Source organism: Protopterus annectens, chromosome 2.part0 (assembly GCF_019279795.1).
Source record: "Protopterus annectens isolate FY-2018-M chromosome 2.part0, PAN1.0, whole genome shotgun sequence".
Classification (NCBI taxonomy): Eukaryota; Metazoa; Chordata; order Ceratodontiformes; family Protopteridae; genus Protopterus; species Protopterus annectens.
This window is the reverse complement of record NC_056728.1, coordinates 953,834,409-953,852,551: the sequence shown is the minus strand read 5'-3', so window position 1 is coordinate 953,852,551 and position 18,143 is coordinate 953,834,409. Positions and strand designations below refer to the sequence as shown.

Here is an 18,143-nt window from a genome sequence, read left to right as displayed (position 1 = left end):
TACACAGGCTGGACCGAGCATCCAGAAAAGGGGGTGGGGTAGCGGTCCTATACAAATCTGATATGACTCTAACTACAGATGTTATTCAACCGTCTCAGACCAATAATTCTGAAATCCTAGCTACCAAACTGAAACTTAATAACAGTAAACATATCTACATAATCTGTGTGTACATTCCCCCAGGTAATAATATAGCCACACTAGAAGACATCTTTCATTGGACATCCATCCACTACCCCCAAGAAACCATACTTCTCGGTGACCTTAATATTGACTGGAGAACTTGTTCCTCTGAATCTCCTACCACTCATATTAACTTGCATTCATTCAAGCAAGTTATTAACACTCCAACTAGAACTGGTAAGCCCAACCAGAAAGAAAGTATACTTGATTGGGTACTCATTAACAATCACCCCAACCTGTATACATATGGTACCCTCTCTGATAGTCTAAGTGATCACCATCTCACATATATAATCAAGCAGAAAGTATGCAACCCCAACCAACCTCTACTAAGACATGTCAGAAATAAAAAAAAATTTGATTTAACCAAATTCCAACTAGAACTAAAATCCTGCAATTGGTCTATGCTAAAACTCCTCCCCTTAGAAGAAGCAGTACAGTACTTTAACAAACAATTTCTTGAGATTCTTGACTTTCATGCACCCATCCGCTCTAAAAAAACCAAGCCAAAAACTGCACCATGGCTCTCAAAAGAGACCAGGCTTAAAATTAAACTCAGAGACAAAGCTTGGGCTTTATGGCGAACTACTAAACTCCCTCAGGATCAAATTGAATACAGGCAACTTAGGAATGAAACTAAAAAACTTACACTACTTGACAAAAAACAATACTACAGTAATCTACAATCCTCCAACCAAAATAACCCACAAAAGTTCTGGGCTGGACTAAACAATCTAATACACCCTGGCAAAAGACTACCCTGTACCTGAGGCCCTCACCGATAAACCCTTAGAAGTAGTTGCAGACAGTTTTAATCGCTTCTTCACTGAGACTATCCACACCCTAGCTAGCAACTTGCCCCCTAGCCCCTACAGCCCAAACAGCTCCACCTCTAAAAATCTTCCACAATTTAGCTTCCAACCAATTGCTACATCATTTATCCACACCTTACTCAGAAAACTAAAACCTACCACACTCGCAGCTGACCAACTTCCAGCTGAATACCTACAAAAATCTGCTGACGCCATTGCCTATCCAATCTCAGTACTTATAAATCGCACATTAATAGAAGCTAATATTCCTAATATCTGGAAAATATCTTATGTCATCCCTCTCCATAAAGGGGGAGGCTCTACTGAACTATCCAACTATAGGCCAATAGCCATACTCTCTCCCCTAGCCAAAATAATGGAAAAATGTATCCAAAAACAGTTCATGCACCACTTAATTAACAACCATCTCCTGGCAGACACTCAACACGGCTTCAGACCTCACCACAGCACCACTACAGCCCTATTAGCCTTCTCTAACACCATTAACTTTCATCATAATAACAACCATATCTCTTCAGCCCTATTCCTGGACCTGTCCAAAGCTTTTGATATGGTGGACCACCAACTATTAATCCACTCCCTAAAATCACTCTGTCTAGATCTAAAATCACTTCAATGGTTTGATTCCTACCTAAGTGGTAGACAACAAGCCATACTCTGGCACTCTAAACTTTCCACCCTATTACCAAACAACCTGGGTGTTCCACAAGGGTCCATACTAGGTCCTCTGTTATTCTCCATCTTCATCAATGATCTTCACACTGCCATTCCTAAAGTTAACTGCATCCAATACGCAGACGACTCAACACTGATTTGCTCAGCTACATCCCCTACAGAGTTACAGCTAAGTACCCAAACAACCTTTAACACAATAGAAAACTGGCTATCCAACCACCGCCTGATTCTAAACCCCAAAAAGACTAAAATGCTTATATTCCTACCAACACAAAAGTCCCTCCCCATAAACTTCACAATCAAATGCAAAGATGGCACAATTATCTCTCCTAACCCATCTACTAAACTTCTAGGTGTCACTATTGACAACCACTTAAAGTTTGACCTACACGTTAACCAATTGATCAAAACCATCAATAAAAAACTAGGTCCACTGTACAGATTAAAGAACTTTCTAACTCCCATAGCAAAGGTAGCCATTGCCCATTCTCATCTTCTCTCTACTCTCCTGTACGCATCCCCTCTTCTTCTAAATAACAATAAGTCCGATCTAAATAAACTTACTACCTGTTATAATCACATTGCCAGATTCGCCACTGGGCTCCCTTTTAGAACACATCACTGCATCAATCTAACTCAGCTCGGTTGGCTCGAACTTCCTAGTCTAGTGCTATACAACCAACTGATCATAGCCCACAAAATCATATACACCCCTTCACTCAAACACCTAGTCACCCTGTATAACAATCCACGACCACTACGTTCTTCCAACAAAGTCCTCATCCAGACTTACAAAACTAATAACCTAGCCGGTGACTCTCTCCTGTCCAACCCCTAGGTAGAACCTGGAACCTTTTACCCCCTGAGATTACCTCAATTTCTTCCCTGAATCACTTCAAAGTCAAGCTCAAACTACACCTGGGGTCAAAAAGGTCCTGCTACTGTACCAAGCCTGGCTAATCCTCACTCTACACAATGTATTAGCCATAATTCTCTCCTTCTAACTAATACATTTCACTCTCACTTACTAACGATGTTAGCTTGTGGTTCCTATTACAATATTATTAATGTCAACTTCTGACTCCATGTTCTAAAATGTTTTTCGTCACTTCTTCAAGCAACGCAATACTTTTGTACATTGTTTATGTCTTTCTTTATGTTTTTGTTGCTTTTTTTGGAGCTTTTCTCCCCGGGCCTCCGCTGAAAATGGACATATATCTAGTCGGACTATCCCGGTTAACAAATGTAAAATAAATAAATAAATAAAGTCAGGAATCACTAGATAGGAATAATAGAGAAAGGACAAATGAGAATGTGATAGAAGGAGCAGAGAATGTGATAATAGAGGAAGTGCAGGAAGCTACCGATAGTGAAGAAAACAAAATATTAGACCTAGCCTTACTGAGCTTAGAGCTCTATCTAGCTGACACAAAACCAGAAGTGACACTCCTGGTAGAAGGGAGGGAAGTCAAATTTTTGTGCGATTCAGGGGCATCATGAACCCTGGTACATCCCTCCAAACTACTAGAAAATTCAGAATCACATGACTTTATACTAGTAAAAGCAGCTAATGGACAGCTGTATCGGGAGCCTCTCTCCCATAACATTACAATAACAGATCCTGTTTCAGGATTAACCCAGAAAAGCAAAATTGTTGTTTCTGCAAAATGCCCAGTGAACCTTTTGGGCAGAGATCTTATGCAACTATTAGGCATAGCAGTAGTTCCAACCATGCAGGGTATGGAAGCACAGCGACAAACTAATACTTTTGCAGTGCAAACGGAAGGTGAGACATATTACTGGTACAGCCAGGACTTAGTTACGACTGGCCCTGCAGCAGTAACTGAAGAGTTAATGAATGTAGCTATCAGTAAGTTTCCCTCCCTTTGTATTGACATACAACACCTGTTGCACTGTACTCTGTATTATTGTAATACACCAGGACCTGATAAAGAATATAAACAAGAATTGTTTAGAAATCATGCAAACAGATTAGTACTGTGTAATTTGTACTGGGACATGAAAGGGAACAGTGTAGTTAGCTGTTCATTACCCCAGGAGTTCTTTTCACTTTACAAATCGAATCTAATACCGCATGTTAGTTTAACTAAAGAGAAAAATTTAAAATGGGTAAACCTAGGAGAAAAAAAATCACAAAATGGGACAAACAGACAGAATCAGAACTGTCAGAACAGGGAATACAAAGACAGAAACTGAACTGGATAACACAAACACATCCAGCTGTACACTTGCATTCCAGCAAAGACAGCTGAGAAGCCCTCTTATTAGAAAAGGAAGAAAAAGCTTTGTTAGACATACCAGAAACTCTCTGGTCAACAGGAAAGTCAGACGTAGGACTTATTTGCACAGCAGGACCAGTTACTATCATGCCAAAGTCAGCATTTAGACCACAAAAGAGACAGTACCCCTTGAGAAAAGATGCAGAGGCAGGTATTAAACCAATCATAGCAGCTTTACTTAAGAGGGGAATACTGGTGGAATCCCCCGATTCACCATGTAACACACCCTTATTCCCAGTTAGAAAAGCAAATGGAGAATGGCGTATGGTCCAAGATTTACAAGCTGTAAATGACGCAGTAATACCAAGAGCACCTATGGTGCCAGATCCACATACCTTGCTGAATGATTTAAAACCTCAACAGAAGTATTTTTCTGTGGTAGACATCAGCAACGCATTCTTTTCGATATTGATACACCCTGACAGCCAGTATTGGTTTGCATTTACATTTCAGGGGAAGTGGTATACATATACGCAACTACCACAGGGCTATAGTGAAAGCCCAACGATATTCTCACAAGAGATGGCAAGTAATTTGGTGGCATTTATCCCACCAAGAGGTAGTCAAATTTTACTTTATGTTGATGACATCCTGCTGGCCGCCCCTACCCAGCGAGATTGTAAGGAAGATACTATAGCATTATTAAAATTGCTAGCAGTTGAAGGACACAAAGTAAGCAAAAATAAATTGCAGCTTTGGAGAAAACAAGTGAAATACCTTGGATATGTAATATCCAAAGATGGCAGAACATTAGGTGAGGACAGAAAAGTAGCAATCGTACAAGCACCAAAACCCACAACCAAGAAGGAAATGATGTCCTTCCTGGGTTCGACTAATTTTTGTCGAAGCTGGATCCCAAACTATGCTTTGGAATCTGCACCTTTAACCGACCTGATTTTTAAGAAGCCTATGGCAGCACAAGATTTAATACAGTGGACACCAAAAGCAGAATTAACTTTCTGCAAACTGAAACAATTGATAGCATCATCATTAGTTTTAGGATTACCAAATTATCATAAACGTTTTTTCCAAACTGTAGATTGCAAGCAAGGATATATGACATCAGTATTGACTCAACAGCATGGGGACAAACAACGCCCCATTGCTTATTATTCATCACAACTGGACCCAGTGGCGCGGTCTCTACCCCACTGTGTACAAGCAGTAGTTGCAGCTGCAATGGCAGTGCAGGCTTCAGCCTCAGTGGTGTTATTCCACCCTCTCACATTGAAAGTGCCTCTTGCAGTCGCAATCATTTTACTGCAAGAAAAAGTAGCATATCTTTCCCTTGCTAGGCATCTTTCTTGTATGACTATATTGCTGAGCCAACCTCACATGACAATTGAACGATGTACTACTTTGAATCCGTCTACCTTGCTCCCAACTCCTGTGGATGGCACACCCCATAACTGCCTGCAGGTAATTGAGCAAAAGACACTGCCTAGAAAAGACCTCACGGATGTTCCCTTGGATGATGCCGAGGTGACATATTACGTGGATGGCTCATGCAAAAGGAGTCCTACAGGACAGAACCTAACAGGTTATGCAGTAGTTTCTGATACTGAGATTGTAGAAGTGAAACCTCTACCACATAGCTTATCTGCACAAGCAGCAGTGTTGATTGCCTTGACAAGGGCGTGTACCTTAGCAAAGGGTAAAAGTGTAAACATTTTTACAGACAGCCAGTATGCTTTTTCTGCTGTACATGTTTTTGCACAACAGTGGAAGAATCGAGGAATGGTGACATCTACTGGCAAACCAATTAACCATGCACAGTTTATTTTAGATTTGTTAGATTCTGTTCAGTTGCCTCAGAAAGTAGCTATTTGTAAATGCATAGCTCATACAAAACAACAAGATAGGATTTTAAAAGGCAATGCGAGAGCTGACACAGCTGCAAATGAAGCAGCATCAGAAGCATTTCTTTTGAAGGAGGAATTACAACCTTCTGAGATTTTAGACTTAGAAATGTTGAAAACAATGCAGACACTTACTACACAAGCTGAAAAACAAAAATGGAAAAAACGAGGAGCAATTCTCAAGGAAGGGCTGTACATCTCCAAAGAGGGAAAACCGATATTACCGTCTAATTTATTTAGATATGCAGCTTTGTTGAGCCATGGGCAGATCCATGTCTCAACAGGGGGGATGGTACAGTTAGTGAATCGGGTATCCGCTATGTATGGGTTTACAAACTACACTAAAATATTTTGCCTGTCATGTCACACTTGTAATAAACATCATGCACAAGGGGCGTTAAAGCCCAAGCAAGGGAGTTTCCCTGCACCACCATATCCGTTTCATACTATCTGTATGGATTTCATAGAATTGAGCAAATGTGAAAATAAAAAGTACTGCCTTGTCATTGTGGATATGTTCTCCAAATGGGTGGAGGCCTTTCCGACTAGTAAACCAGATGCAGCCACTGTTGCAAAGACCCTAGTTAAAGAAATTATTCCTAGATTTGGCATACCGGAAAGGATCTACAGTGACAATGGTACACATTTCCTTAACCAAACTATACAACAGTTGAGCCGGTATTTTGGGATTTCTTTAAAACATCACTGCATATCACCCTCTATCTGCAGGGTTAGTAGAGAGGCACAATGGAGTTTTAAAGAATAAGCTTAAAAAACGCATAGCTGATACACAGAAGAACTGGGTGTACTGTTTGTCCCTGGCACTGTTGAGCATGAGAACTGTTCCGAATGCAAAAGGATTGACACCTTTTGAAAAGATTTTCGGAAGAGCTTATTATATACCTCAGTGGAAACCTCTCATGCCTGCAGACCAGGAAGCAGATTGGACACTTGCAGAGTATATGAGGAGTATGCTGAATAACAAACATCTTTTACAGTTTAATTCTGTTTCAGATAAAGACCAAACTAAACCATCCGAAGTAGCAGTAGCCCCAGACACTTGGATCTGGGTGAAGACAATCAAAAAGAAGAATTGGACAACACCAAAGTGGGAAGGTCTGTATCAAGTACTGCTGAGCATGCCCACAGCAGTCAAAATTGCAGAACGTTCATTTTGGATTCATTTGACACACTGTAAACTAGTCAAAAACTTTGAACTTGATAAAACTCTTGCTAACACACAGCAGCAGTAAAATGACAAGACCTAGAGACAATAGAAATGCTGAACGACTTCAGCAGTGTTGCATAATCATCTTAATAACTGCATTAGTGACAATGTTCTTTTTGCTGTGGCTTTTGCTGTGGCCTTTCTTTTCTTCAGCCACACCAGCTGGACTGAACAAACGTGATTCAACACTCATAGACTGGCATCCGAACTTTAACACTTCCCAAGCAATCAAATATGTGTATGCTGAGACTTTTAATATTTCAAATTGTTGGATTTGCACAGCTATACCAACAGCATACGGGGGATTATTGATGGCTGCTGTCCCCCTAGGGGTCAATGAGACCTGGGAAAACTTGATTTTTGAGACTACACCTGTAAAATCTAGAGACAAAATTGCATTATTCCTACCTGTTACACAAACAGGAATTGTATGCTTTTTTAAGAATGACACGATTCAAGTAGGTTGGAGCAAATGTAATGTAACAGTTTCTTATAAATGTTATATTAAACCTAAAAATGCTAAAAATACAGAAACAATTTGTGATGCAGATTATGACTCATACTTTGAGTCCTTGCATAAAACTGTCAGTGATATACAACATAATCCTGTTCTTTTAAAGCAACTGTCTATTATAGATAAGAAAATGTTTCATGCAGGGAAGGTGTATATCAATACTAATGTAGAAAACTGTTATTTCATATGTGGGAAAAAGGCATACAAATGGTTGCCTGAGAATTGGTCCAGCAGTTGTTTTTTGGGTTACCTGGTCCCGGCCATACAACACACTACAGCTTTGCCTCATGGGAGAATTTGAAACGTCAGAGACGTCGCAAAAAAACCTGAAAATCCAATCACCAAACCTGAGAATCCGATGGGACAGATTGTAGCAGGCTGGAGAAACCATAACTCTGTGAAAGACAAAAGTAAACTAGCACACATGGACTTGAGTGACACTATCATATCCTGGGCTGGTATAGCCCCTGCATATGGTGCAGTTAAATCAATTTGGGAACTGAGAAAGCTATCCAAACTTCTCGAGGTCACGAGCAATGAAACTTTTTCCGCTCTTGAATTAATGACTGATGAACTGAATGCAATGAGAACTGTGGTGCTTCAAAACCGCATGGCTCTTGACTTCACCCTAGCAGCGAGAGGTGGTACGTGAGCTTTAATCAAAGATGAGTGTTGTTCGTACATTCCCGACAATAAACATGAAATCAACGATCATTTGGAAGTGATTCAGCAAGTGTCAGACATGACCAGGCCAGGCCCGAACCCACTGACAGACTTTTTCCAGAATTTGTTTGGGGGGGGGGGGTTCCATCCTAATGAACATCCTGATTGCCATTTGTGTGGGATTACTTCTGTTAGGAGCATGTATTTGCTGTGGTATTCCCTGCATGAAAAAATTAATCAAAGATTTTATAGACATGTCAGTTTCTGAGACTTTGAATCAAAGAACTGAAACTGAAGAACTGTTGAAAAAGGAAACACTTTCATAAGTTTAAACTGAATGACTCTCTTAGCTGCAAATCCTCAAAGGAAGAGGTTAGGAGAAGAAACAAACTGTTTATGCTTTTGAAATAGAATAAAAAGTATTAACAGGGGGGAAATGTTAGAAAAATATGTAATAACATATGTGTGTAATACTTATTTTAAATAAGGGAAGATTAACACGTTTTTATTCTATATGCAGCATTAGTTCTATTTGAAACTGAAAACATGCTTTTCTAAAATTGTGCTTTCTGACACTGCAAGATGCACTCTGACCTAGTTTGCTAGCACAGCAAAATACATGTTTATGCTTTGGAAATGTACTGGAAAGCAGTTGATTTTCTGCTAGGTCAGGAAATTAAAAGGAGAATAATAATAATTTCTGTAGATCCATTCATTATGGACAATAGGCTCTCTTCGTGCTGATGAAAAAGTGCACAAGCTGCAAGAAAGTTAGATACTATAAACAATGAACTGCTTCAGAAATCTGTACTTGCACTGTGCTTGAATTAGCCATAGTACCTAGACTTGTAACATCACATAGCAAGAACGTTATAATTGACCGGTGGTCGTCAAGGCCATCCTGTTTACTGAAAAATCTTTTTTAAACTTTGAAGAGTCAGCTAGAAATGTAAGAAACATCTGTACAGAAACAGAGTTGTGAACTGGTGGTCTGCTACGTCAGCCGTAGTGGGCAATGCCTTGAAAGAAAGGTATAATAATTGTGAGACTTCCTGATTTTAGTCAGACAAACTCTGTAACTGCATTTTTTGCCTCCTTGCGCAAGAATAAAGATACCTGAACTGAACCTCATGCTTTTGGTCTTTTGACGTATTTTCTTTGACACCAAATAAATAAATAATGTAAATAAAGTTATAACAAAAATAATTAAAACAGTATTTCCTTCTCTTTTCTCAGACATATTCAGAAAGATAAGAACTCTACATCAAGTAATAACAGATCAATAAAGTTGAATACACATATATTATAATGTTAAATCAATGTACTAATTAATGTTCCATATAATTAGTTTTGACTAAAAATACAGCATACAGACTTTTGTCTGTATACTTCACAATGTTTAAAATGTCTTGCAATCAGTTGCTATGCTCCTAATAAATTTATCCTCAAAAAATGGCATAATTGTTGGCATAAAATATCTCCACAATATATATATATATATATATATATATATATATATAAGTATTTTTATCGAAAAAAATATACAGAAAAACATACACATACATACATATATACACACCCACATCACAGGATCAACAAGCACAAACACAACCATTTTATAAGTCCACTAATGCTCTCCAGGGTGGGCACTGTAGGAGGATAGAACTTCCTGAGGTGTCAGCTCTTTTGGCATCCCTTGGTGGTATGTTATTTGTATATAATGCCCACCCTGTCATATTATTGCTTACATATTTCATGTTGTTTAGTCATACATCAAGATGGGAATAGCTGAACAGAGGAGTGCCACTGATCCCAGTTTTATTTAATTTCTATTTTCCTATATTTATATAAAACATTTTTTGATGGATATAAAAAATGATAAATTCTTCACTTGTGGCAACGATGTCAGTAGCAAGTAGTTCTTAGTGAATGGGCAAGAAATAACAGATTAGAGTTTAACATTAACAAATGGAACATTGTGCCTTTTGCTATTAATTAGTTCACTCAGCATGATCTGCTTCATTCAGGCTTGGGTCTTGTTAGTCAGTTCAATCTAGGTTTTGAATTAATTGCTGCAATCAAGAAGAATAAGGATGACGAAAGTACTAGCTGTAATACTTGATACTTTTAGTACTACAACTTGACCACTTTGTTTAGCTTATATCAAACTCTGATAAGGCAGCTAATAATACATAGGTTCATACGTAGGTACTAGGCTATCTGCCCAAAGGCATTTATAAGCCTAGCCAGAATGTGTTGGCTTTCGTTGCCCCCTTAGATTAGTTCCCTGTGCCTCTGTCCAGCAGAGCCATTGAAGTGATCCCTGGGGTAAACTTTCTGTTTCCCATCCACTCATCAAGGCTTCTCTTGAAGAGTTTTAGCAAGGAGCTCTACCTAATGTAGATTGTAATCTTGTTCCAGAGCATGGGAAGTCTCTGGGACAGGATTCTATCCCTCCAGCATGTCCTATTTATTGTTGTGGTGAGGTTTAGATCCCTGGAGTGTGTGGCTCGAGGGGATATGGTTTTCTTTAGGTGAAGCATGTCCATCAATTCTGGGTTGGACATGGCCTTGTATGTCAGGCAGATATCACCTCTGAGTAGGCAGTATGTAACCGAGTACAGCTGGTGTTTCTTCAGTTGAGCTCATAGGGCATCTGCTTGAGGCCAGTGATCCTCTTGGTGAGGTACTTCTGTGGTCTTTCCAGTTGTTGCAGGTGTCTTGTAAGGCACATCCCAAATGGGGCATTGTATTCTATGATGGGTCTGATGAGTGATGCGTAGAGGGGCACAATGACCGCTTTTGATCTGGATGCAAACCCTTTTGTGATTAGGTGGGCCACATAGAAGGATTTTTTAACCACTTTGGCAATGTGATTATCAAAGGAGAGGTTACTATCTACTTGGGTCCCCAGATCCCTTATTATGTCTTCCATATTTAGGGGGCTACCACCTATGTGATAGTTTGTGGGTACTTTGTTTTTTCCACAGGGGATGACCATGCACTTTTTGGCATTTAGCTTGAGGACATGGTTTTGACACCAGGTATCTGTCTCAGTGAGACCCTTTTGGAGGATGTCTGTGTCAGCTGGAGAGTCACTTATAGCCCCTAGTTTTCAGTTGTCTGCGAACTTGGTCAGCCATAGTCCTCCTGTGCTTGACTGTACCTCTGAGAAGTATATGTCGAACAGGAGGGGTCCTAGCACTGAGCCCTGGGGAATGCCACTTGTAACCAGTTTAGAGTCAGACCTAGCTCTCGCAACTCTTACCATGTGGGTTCTGTCTGTGAGCCAGTTGGCAATCCATCTCATGATGTAGGGGTTTATGTTCAGGCTGGTGAGCTTGTCTATAATAACTGAGTGGGGAATGGTGTCTAAGGCCTTTGCAAGGTCTAGGTAAGCTGTGTGGACCACCTTTCCCTCATCTATAGCCTTGGTAACTGTCTCAAAGAAGTCCACCAGGTTTAGGAGGCATGATCTGCCCTTAACAAAGCTGAACTGGGTAGGGTCCAGTGTTTGGAAGTTCCCAATGTCTCTGTTAATGAGATCCATGATGATGCACTCCATAGCTTTGCAGACCAAGCTAGTCAGGCTTATAGGGCAATAGTTCCCAGGGTTCATCGTGGCTCCACCTTTGTGGAGCGGAATAATCGTTGCTGTGCGTCACTCTGTGGGCACATAGCCTGTGGAGAGGCTGAGTTTAAACAGTGTGTTTAGGTGAGGGGTTAGTTCATCTTTGAGCTCATGTAGGACGCAGCCTGGGTCACCATCTGGTCCCATTGCTGCTGTGTTTTTGGCTTTGGAGAGAGCTGTTTTAACCTGAGTGTCTGTGATTTCAGGGGCACTACATTCCTCTGGTATAGTTATGGGTTAAGAATTTCTTCGAAACTGTCCAAAGGAAGTGAATTGGCATAATGAATAATATCAGTTAAAGATTACCATGACTGCAACAAATTTCTGTAATGTCATTTATAGGCTTATAGATAGGAAAGTATTTTAGCTATTCAATTTCATGAAGAATGAGGGATTGATAGCTTTAGCTGGGATTCTACTTTATACTGATTCCATATCACTGAAATATGCAAACAGCAAATACAGCACTTTTTCAAGCAGCACTGCTATGAAACACAGCATTATAACAGATAGCTCCTGGACTATGAACAGCCTTCAATTTAATGCAGATTTAATAATACTATTCATCATCATACAGAAATGATGCACTAGTTACTGAACTGGTGAGTCTGTGTGCCTCAATAGTCTAACCTAGAACATAGGACAACTTGTCAATGGGCAATCCCCACCCCACCAGTGACACACGTGACATCTCCCATGACTTTGTGATCAGCTTTATTAGAATATGATAAAACTAGTAACAACCAGCTTTATCAACAACAAAGAAAATACAATAATATTAAACCATAAAAAAACTAGGCAGCATAATAAACCACACACTTCTTCCTTGAACACTTTGATAACTTCAACACCACCACTTTACAGTATCCAGGCAGCTTGTTAGCTCACCACAAGTGTATTAACAGTGTCCACTATTCATTAACCAAAATGTAACTCCACCAGGCAGTGTTGCGCTGTTTATCTGAACCCATGACAGTGCCAAAATGAAAAACACAGAAGAGGGTAAAAGAAGGGCCTACCCCTTACACAACTACTAGAGCCCCTCTTCCCTCCATCAGGCAATTCCACAGCCTGTTACCCTCTCTAAAAATATTATCTCCCAAATAAATTCTGCAAAAACAAGGACATCTGCATGTTGAATATGTCTGAACCAATATCACTAAGTTGTTTGTCATCCCCAGAGAACAAGGCCAAATCCTTATCCAAAAACTTACAAAAAAGCCTAATGCACCACTCACCACAACCACCCTGTAGTTAAGGAATCTCCTATTTATCTTCACTGCTTTAAATTTATCAGCAGCCCTCCATACAAGCTGAGGAATTATGGCTGACCAAAGAACCTTATCCCCCGGCAGCTTCAGTACAACAACTGACAAATCCCTTAACAGACAGGTAAATATCTTCCTTTTAGGTATACAACCAATGTCATTACCTCCCAAATGTATAACTATCCTGATGGGGTTATGAAACTGTTGTCATACCTCCTCCAGTGCTGCTAACAATTGAGACCCCTATATACCTAGACAAATATGCCACTGACGGTGCCAATGTACAGGATCCAGGCCCAAATCTGCAGCACCAGAATGAAGCTACACTCTTCTAGCTGCCCAGTAAATAATAGAATAACCCAACATGACTAACAGCTTTCTGCCTGCAAAAAGGAAAACCATATGATCAGCATGCAAATACCTGATTCTCATTTTATTATTATTTATTTTTTGCACAATAATGAATGTAATTCAGAAACACCATGGCTCACCATTTCCCTGCTCTTTTAATCATATCCACAGACAGGCCTACCTTCCTCACCCAAATCAGATGCCCTTCCAGTTCTAAAAGAATGTGTGGGATTATTATTCACTGACACTTCTTGTACTCTTGATGCCATCTGACCCATGACACAAACTTGCTAGCATCCACCTTCTTTCCATTCACATATTGAAAAACTAAACCCTCCTGCTGTTTACTGCATTCCTCCCATAATTTTCTAGCAAAAGCCACCAGACATAATAAATGCAATCCATTCTTTGCCAACACCACCTCCTTATCCATGACCAACTGATCAGTTTTTATTTAATATCCCTGTTGAAGTATTTAAGAGATCTTTCCACTTAAGATGACCCAAAATTCACTAACCCAAAATGCTCCCACATGCATGAAATCCACAAACATGGCCCACAACACATAATCAAACTGAAAACATACCACTTTGTGCAATCCTGCCAATAGTGCCCAAAGGCAACCTTCTGTCCCCTTTCCTTGACTGAACCTTCTCCCAACCCATCAAGTTCCCAAGCCTCCAGTCCTTAGTCAACTCCAATAAACCCAGCAAATTCTCTGCAGAACTCAATGCTCTGAGGTGAACCCTAGCCTACCCTAACTGCTTCACCAACCCTCCATCTCTCCTCCAAGGATCTCAACACTAACTTGACTAACAACTCCTATCTAATGGCAATCTACTAACAAGTTGCTTAATAACTAGCAAATACTTTTAAAGTATGCTTTCCTAGTAGCCTTGGACCAGAATTTCTAAACCAGCAAACTTGCTATGCTCAACCAATAGCCTTGGACCAGAATTTCTAAACCAGCAAACTTGCTATGCTCAACCAATCTCCCACACCTTCCCAGGCAGAATAGTGTGGCTTACCTGAGCTTCAGGTGCCAGAAGCTGAAACCTGCAAAACTGAAAGTGGGACAGGCTATCAGACAAACTATTTCAATGGCCAGGAATATGTGGAGCTGAAAAAGAAAGTTTAATGGATAAACAAAACAAGATGATGTTTTTGAGTAACAATTACACCCATCTAGATTTTTCTATCTTCTTAGTCATGACTTGCACTACTGCTAAGTTATCAGAATGAAATATCATTCTCCTGTTCTGAAAATCTTCCTCTCGCACTAACAATGATGCCCAAATTGTCATTAATTCTAAAAAAGTAATATCCCATTAACATTTGTCATCCCACCCAACAACTATGCTTCAGTGAACCACCTGCCACCAAAAATCCTCCCATACCTAGACCCTCTGCTGCAGCCATAAACAAATCATTATCTGGCAAAGTAACCAACTCTTCTTCCCAAAAAATACTCCGTTAAAGTGCTGGAGAAACTCCAGCCAAATAGACATGTCTTCCTTGACCTGCCTGCCTATTCTCATCCAATGATGTTTCTGCATTGCACTCAGTAACAACTTGGTCACAGCTCTCATAAATGTATGCCCCGGCCCTACAGCTCTATGCAATACTGAATAAACCTAACACCTGCGTCACTTCCCTCACCCTGATCGTATCCCTATCCACAACTGAATCCACTCTACCTCTCACTTTCTCCACCTTGTCATGTGGCAGCTTGAACATTTCCAAATTTACATTTAGCTCCAATCCTTAAGAGGTTAGTTGTCCTTTACTAATGGCATCTCGAGCTCTATGCACACTTTTTCAAACACCCTCATTCCACTGACAATCAATTCCTTACCTTTCCCATTCAGCAAGAAATCATCTAAATTATGCACCAGCCTCATGTCAACTCCCCCCAGCTGCCACACCCACTGCAATGCTGTGCTGAAGTTTTAAAAAGTGGCATGCACAACTGCACAGCCCATGGGCATGGACTAGTCAAAGTAAAACTTCCCATTGAGATGCATACCCAAATATAGTCCAGTCCTACTCCCTCACTGGTAACAACCTAAAGGCTGACTCAATATCCAACTTAGTCAAACAAGGATCCTTAAATCACTGTCTTATTGCCTCATCTAGAGATAAATAATGAACCTTAACATCAGATCCATCAATATGGGTATTGACTGAATCACCATCCAGAAAAGACAAATGATGTATTAGCCTAAATTGCCCTGGTAATTTATTGTGCACCAAACCAAAAGTGGATATGTGATAATCACTAAATGGTGGAAAATGAAAGGGACCTAACAACCTACTTGCAGTCAGCTTTTTATCCAACAACATCTGAGCTACTTCTCCTACCATACTAGTCACTTCAAATTTTTAGAGATATGATAAGACCCACTAACCATAGATTTCACTGCAAACCCATATTAAGATACCCCCACCACTTCAGAGCCTCCTCCTTAGGGAGTCACATCAACAGCTGTCCTAACTGAGTCACATCAACAGCTGAATGCTACCAACTCAAAAGGGGTTACCCTCCCCTGGTGTCTCCCTGCCCACCCACCTCTACCCCTCATCCTCCACACCTTAACCTGCCCTATAAGCATTCAGTCTCATCCCACTCAATTCCTCCTTCCTTCAGCATTCAATCACAGAAAGTTGGCCTGAACAATGAGCTCACTGGTGCAGAAACCATCATGTGGGACATGGAACACTTCTCCTTGCTCCTCCTTCTCTACTTGTTCTATTGACTATACTAACCAACCTATATAGCATGGTCCCCATCCATGTAGCATGATGCCAGTGCTCCCAAACAACATCCTGTCCATGGCATTTAGTTTACAAAAATGTCGATTGTAACATAGCCAGACTTTACCATCCTTAAGCCTCTGCTCTTCTCTGACTGTTAAAAAGTAAGATAACAATGCAAATGTCTGCTGGGGCACCTGTTTGGGTATAACAGCCATGAAGTAAACAAACCCCCAAACCCAACTATCCCAAGTCCCTGGCCTATACATCACTACACATGCCTTCCCTAATTCAGCCAGTGCTGCCATAAGTTCCCCTTGTCCTTCAACCTCAAACATATTAATATCAGTACCTGCCGATTGCTGTTGAGACATGAGGGCATCTCAGCTAAACACCTTTGTCCACTTCCTGCCAGCTGCTATGGCTACTCCAGATGTGACCCAGCTGCAACACTCAAGCTTTTCTGATTTGTTTGGCTATAAACCTGGAGGCTTCTGTACTTTGTCACTCTACCCAACTTTGTTGCTTCAGTCCACCTCTGCTCATATGAACCTGGACAGCCTCCTGCAGCCCATGCCCCTGTGCCGGCACCCTCTGAAATAACTCATCTGCCTGTGACACCAGCTCTTGCCTTTTTCTTGCTAAGCCCTCCATTTCTGTCATCCTGCATAAAGAAGCAGAGCAGTGAGTCATCTTCCTCCCTATCCCAAATCCCTTATCTTCTACCTCTTTCAACCTCATATCATCATTATTAGTATTTAAAATATAAACTTTTCCTGGGGGGGCACAGACTTAACCTAACCTTGTCACAACCTCCCCTGAGTACCCAGTCAGAGTATTCACCCTGTCTTCTGACATGTTTTTCAATATATATATATATATATATATATATATATATATATATATATATATATATACACACATATATATGTTTGATTTGTATGGTGTATCAAATTTGAAACTAGGTACAAAAGTGAGTTATTTGTGAAAAAGTCTGAAATGTTTCGCCAATGGCTTCTTGACTTTAATTAAAAATTTTAAAACCATCAAACTCATGAATAGAAGGACAGCTAGCATCAGGGGTTGGTAATTGGGTAACTGTAAGGTCAACACCACTTTCACTTAGCGTTTTTGTCTCCTCTGGTGGTTGTAATAGGGTGATTTATCACCACTCCACCTAACTTAAAGGCACAGTCCAGCAACAAATTATTCTACCAAGAAAGCTCCATTTATGAAGTCAAAAACTTATCAGGCCATGAAAATTGCAGGTACTACTGCCATATCACTTCTCTGAGTGTTACAGTATGAGATATCTTAAACGTCAGCACTGGTGGTCATACAGTATGCTGCTTGAAAGAATAATGAGCTTCCTGTGCCGTACACGTATATGGACTTCGTTTTGGAATCACAGGAGATGAAATGTTGAAAAATTCTCACAATATTATAATATCCCTAAATGTTCTGCACATTGTTTCTGTAAACCGTGAACTATGCCATATGAGAAAATCAAAGTTTGTGATACAACAGAACATATATATATATGTATCAGGCCATTTTAATAGATTCTGATTATACAATTCTGAACTGATTTTGGAACTTCCCAAATTCTAGTCCTAAAATAATGCATATTCCATCTCTTATTATTATGTAAGTTGTATGATATAGAGTTCTATCCATATAAGCAGCTGTCCATATATATTTATTTCCCATACAGTGAACATTCACTAAACCAGTACTACTTGGGAGACATTCCAAGTAAAATTATATGCTTTGTCTGCTGTAATGAAAATGAAATACCACAAGCTTAAACAGACCTGATTTCTACACTATAGCCCTCACAAAACACTTTGGGATACTTCTGACTTGATAGCATGTACTTTAATT

General features: G+C 40.1%; 1 protein-coding gene across 1 annotated transcript in view; it reads right to left on the bottom strand.

Moving 5' to 3' along the window:
- ADAMTSL1 (ADAMTS like 1) overlaps positions 1-18,143 on the bottom strand; it is a 4,128,157-nt gene that overhangs the window by 1,203,088 nt on the left and 2,906,926 nt on the right. The window lies entirely within an intron of this gene.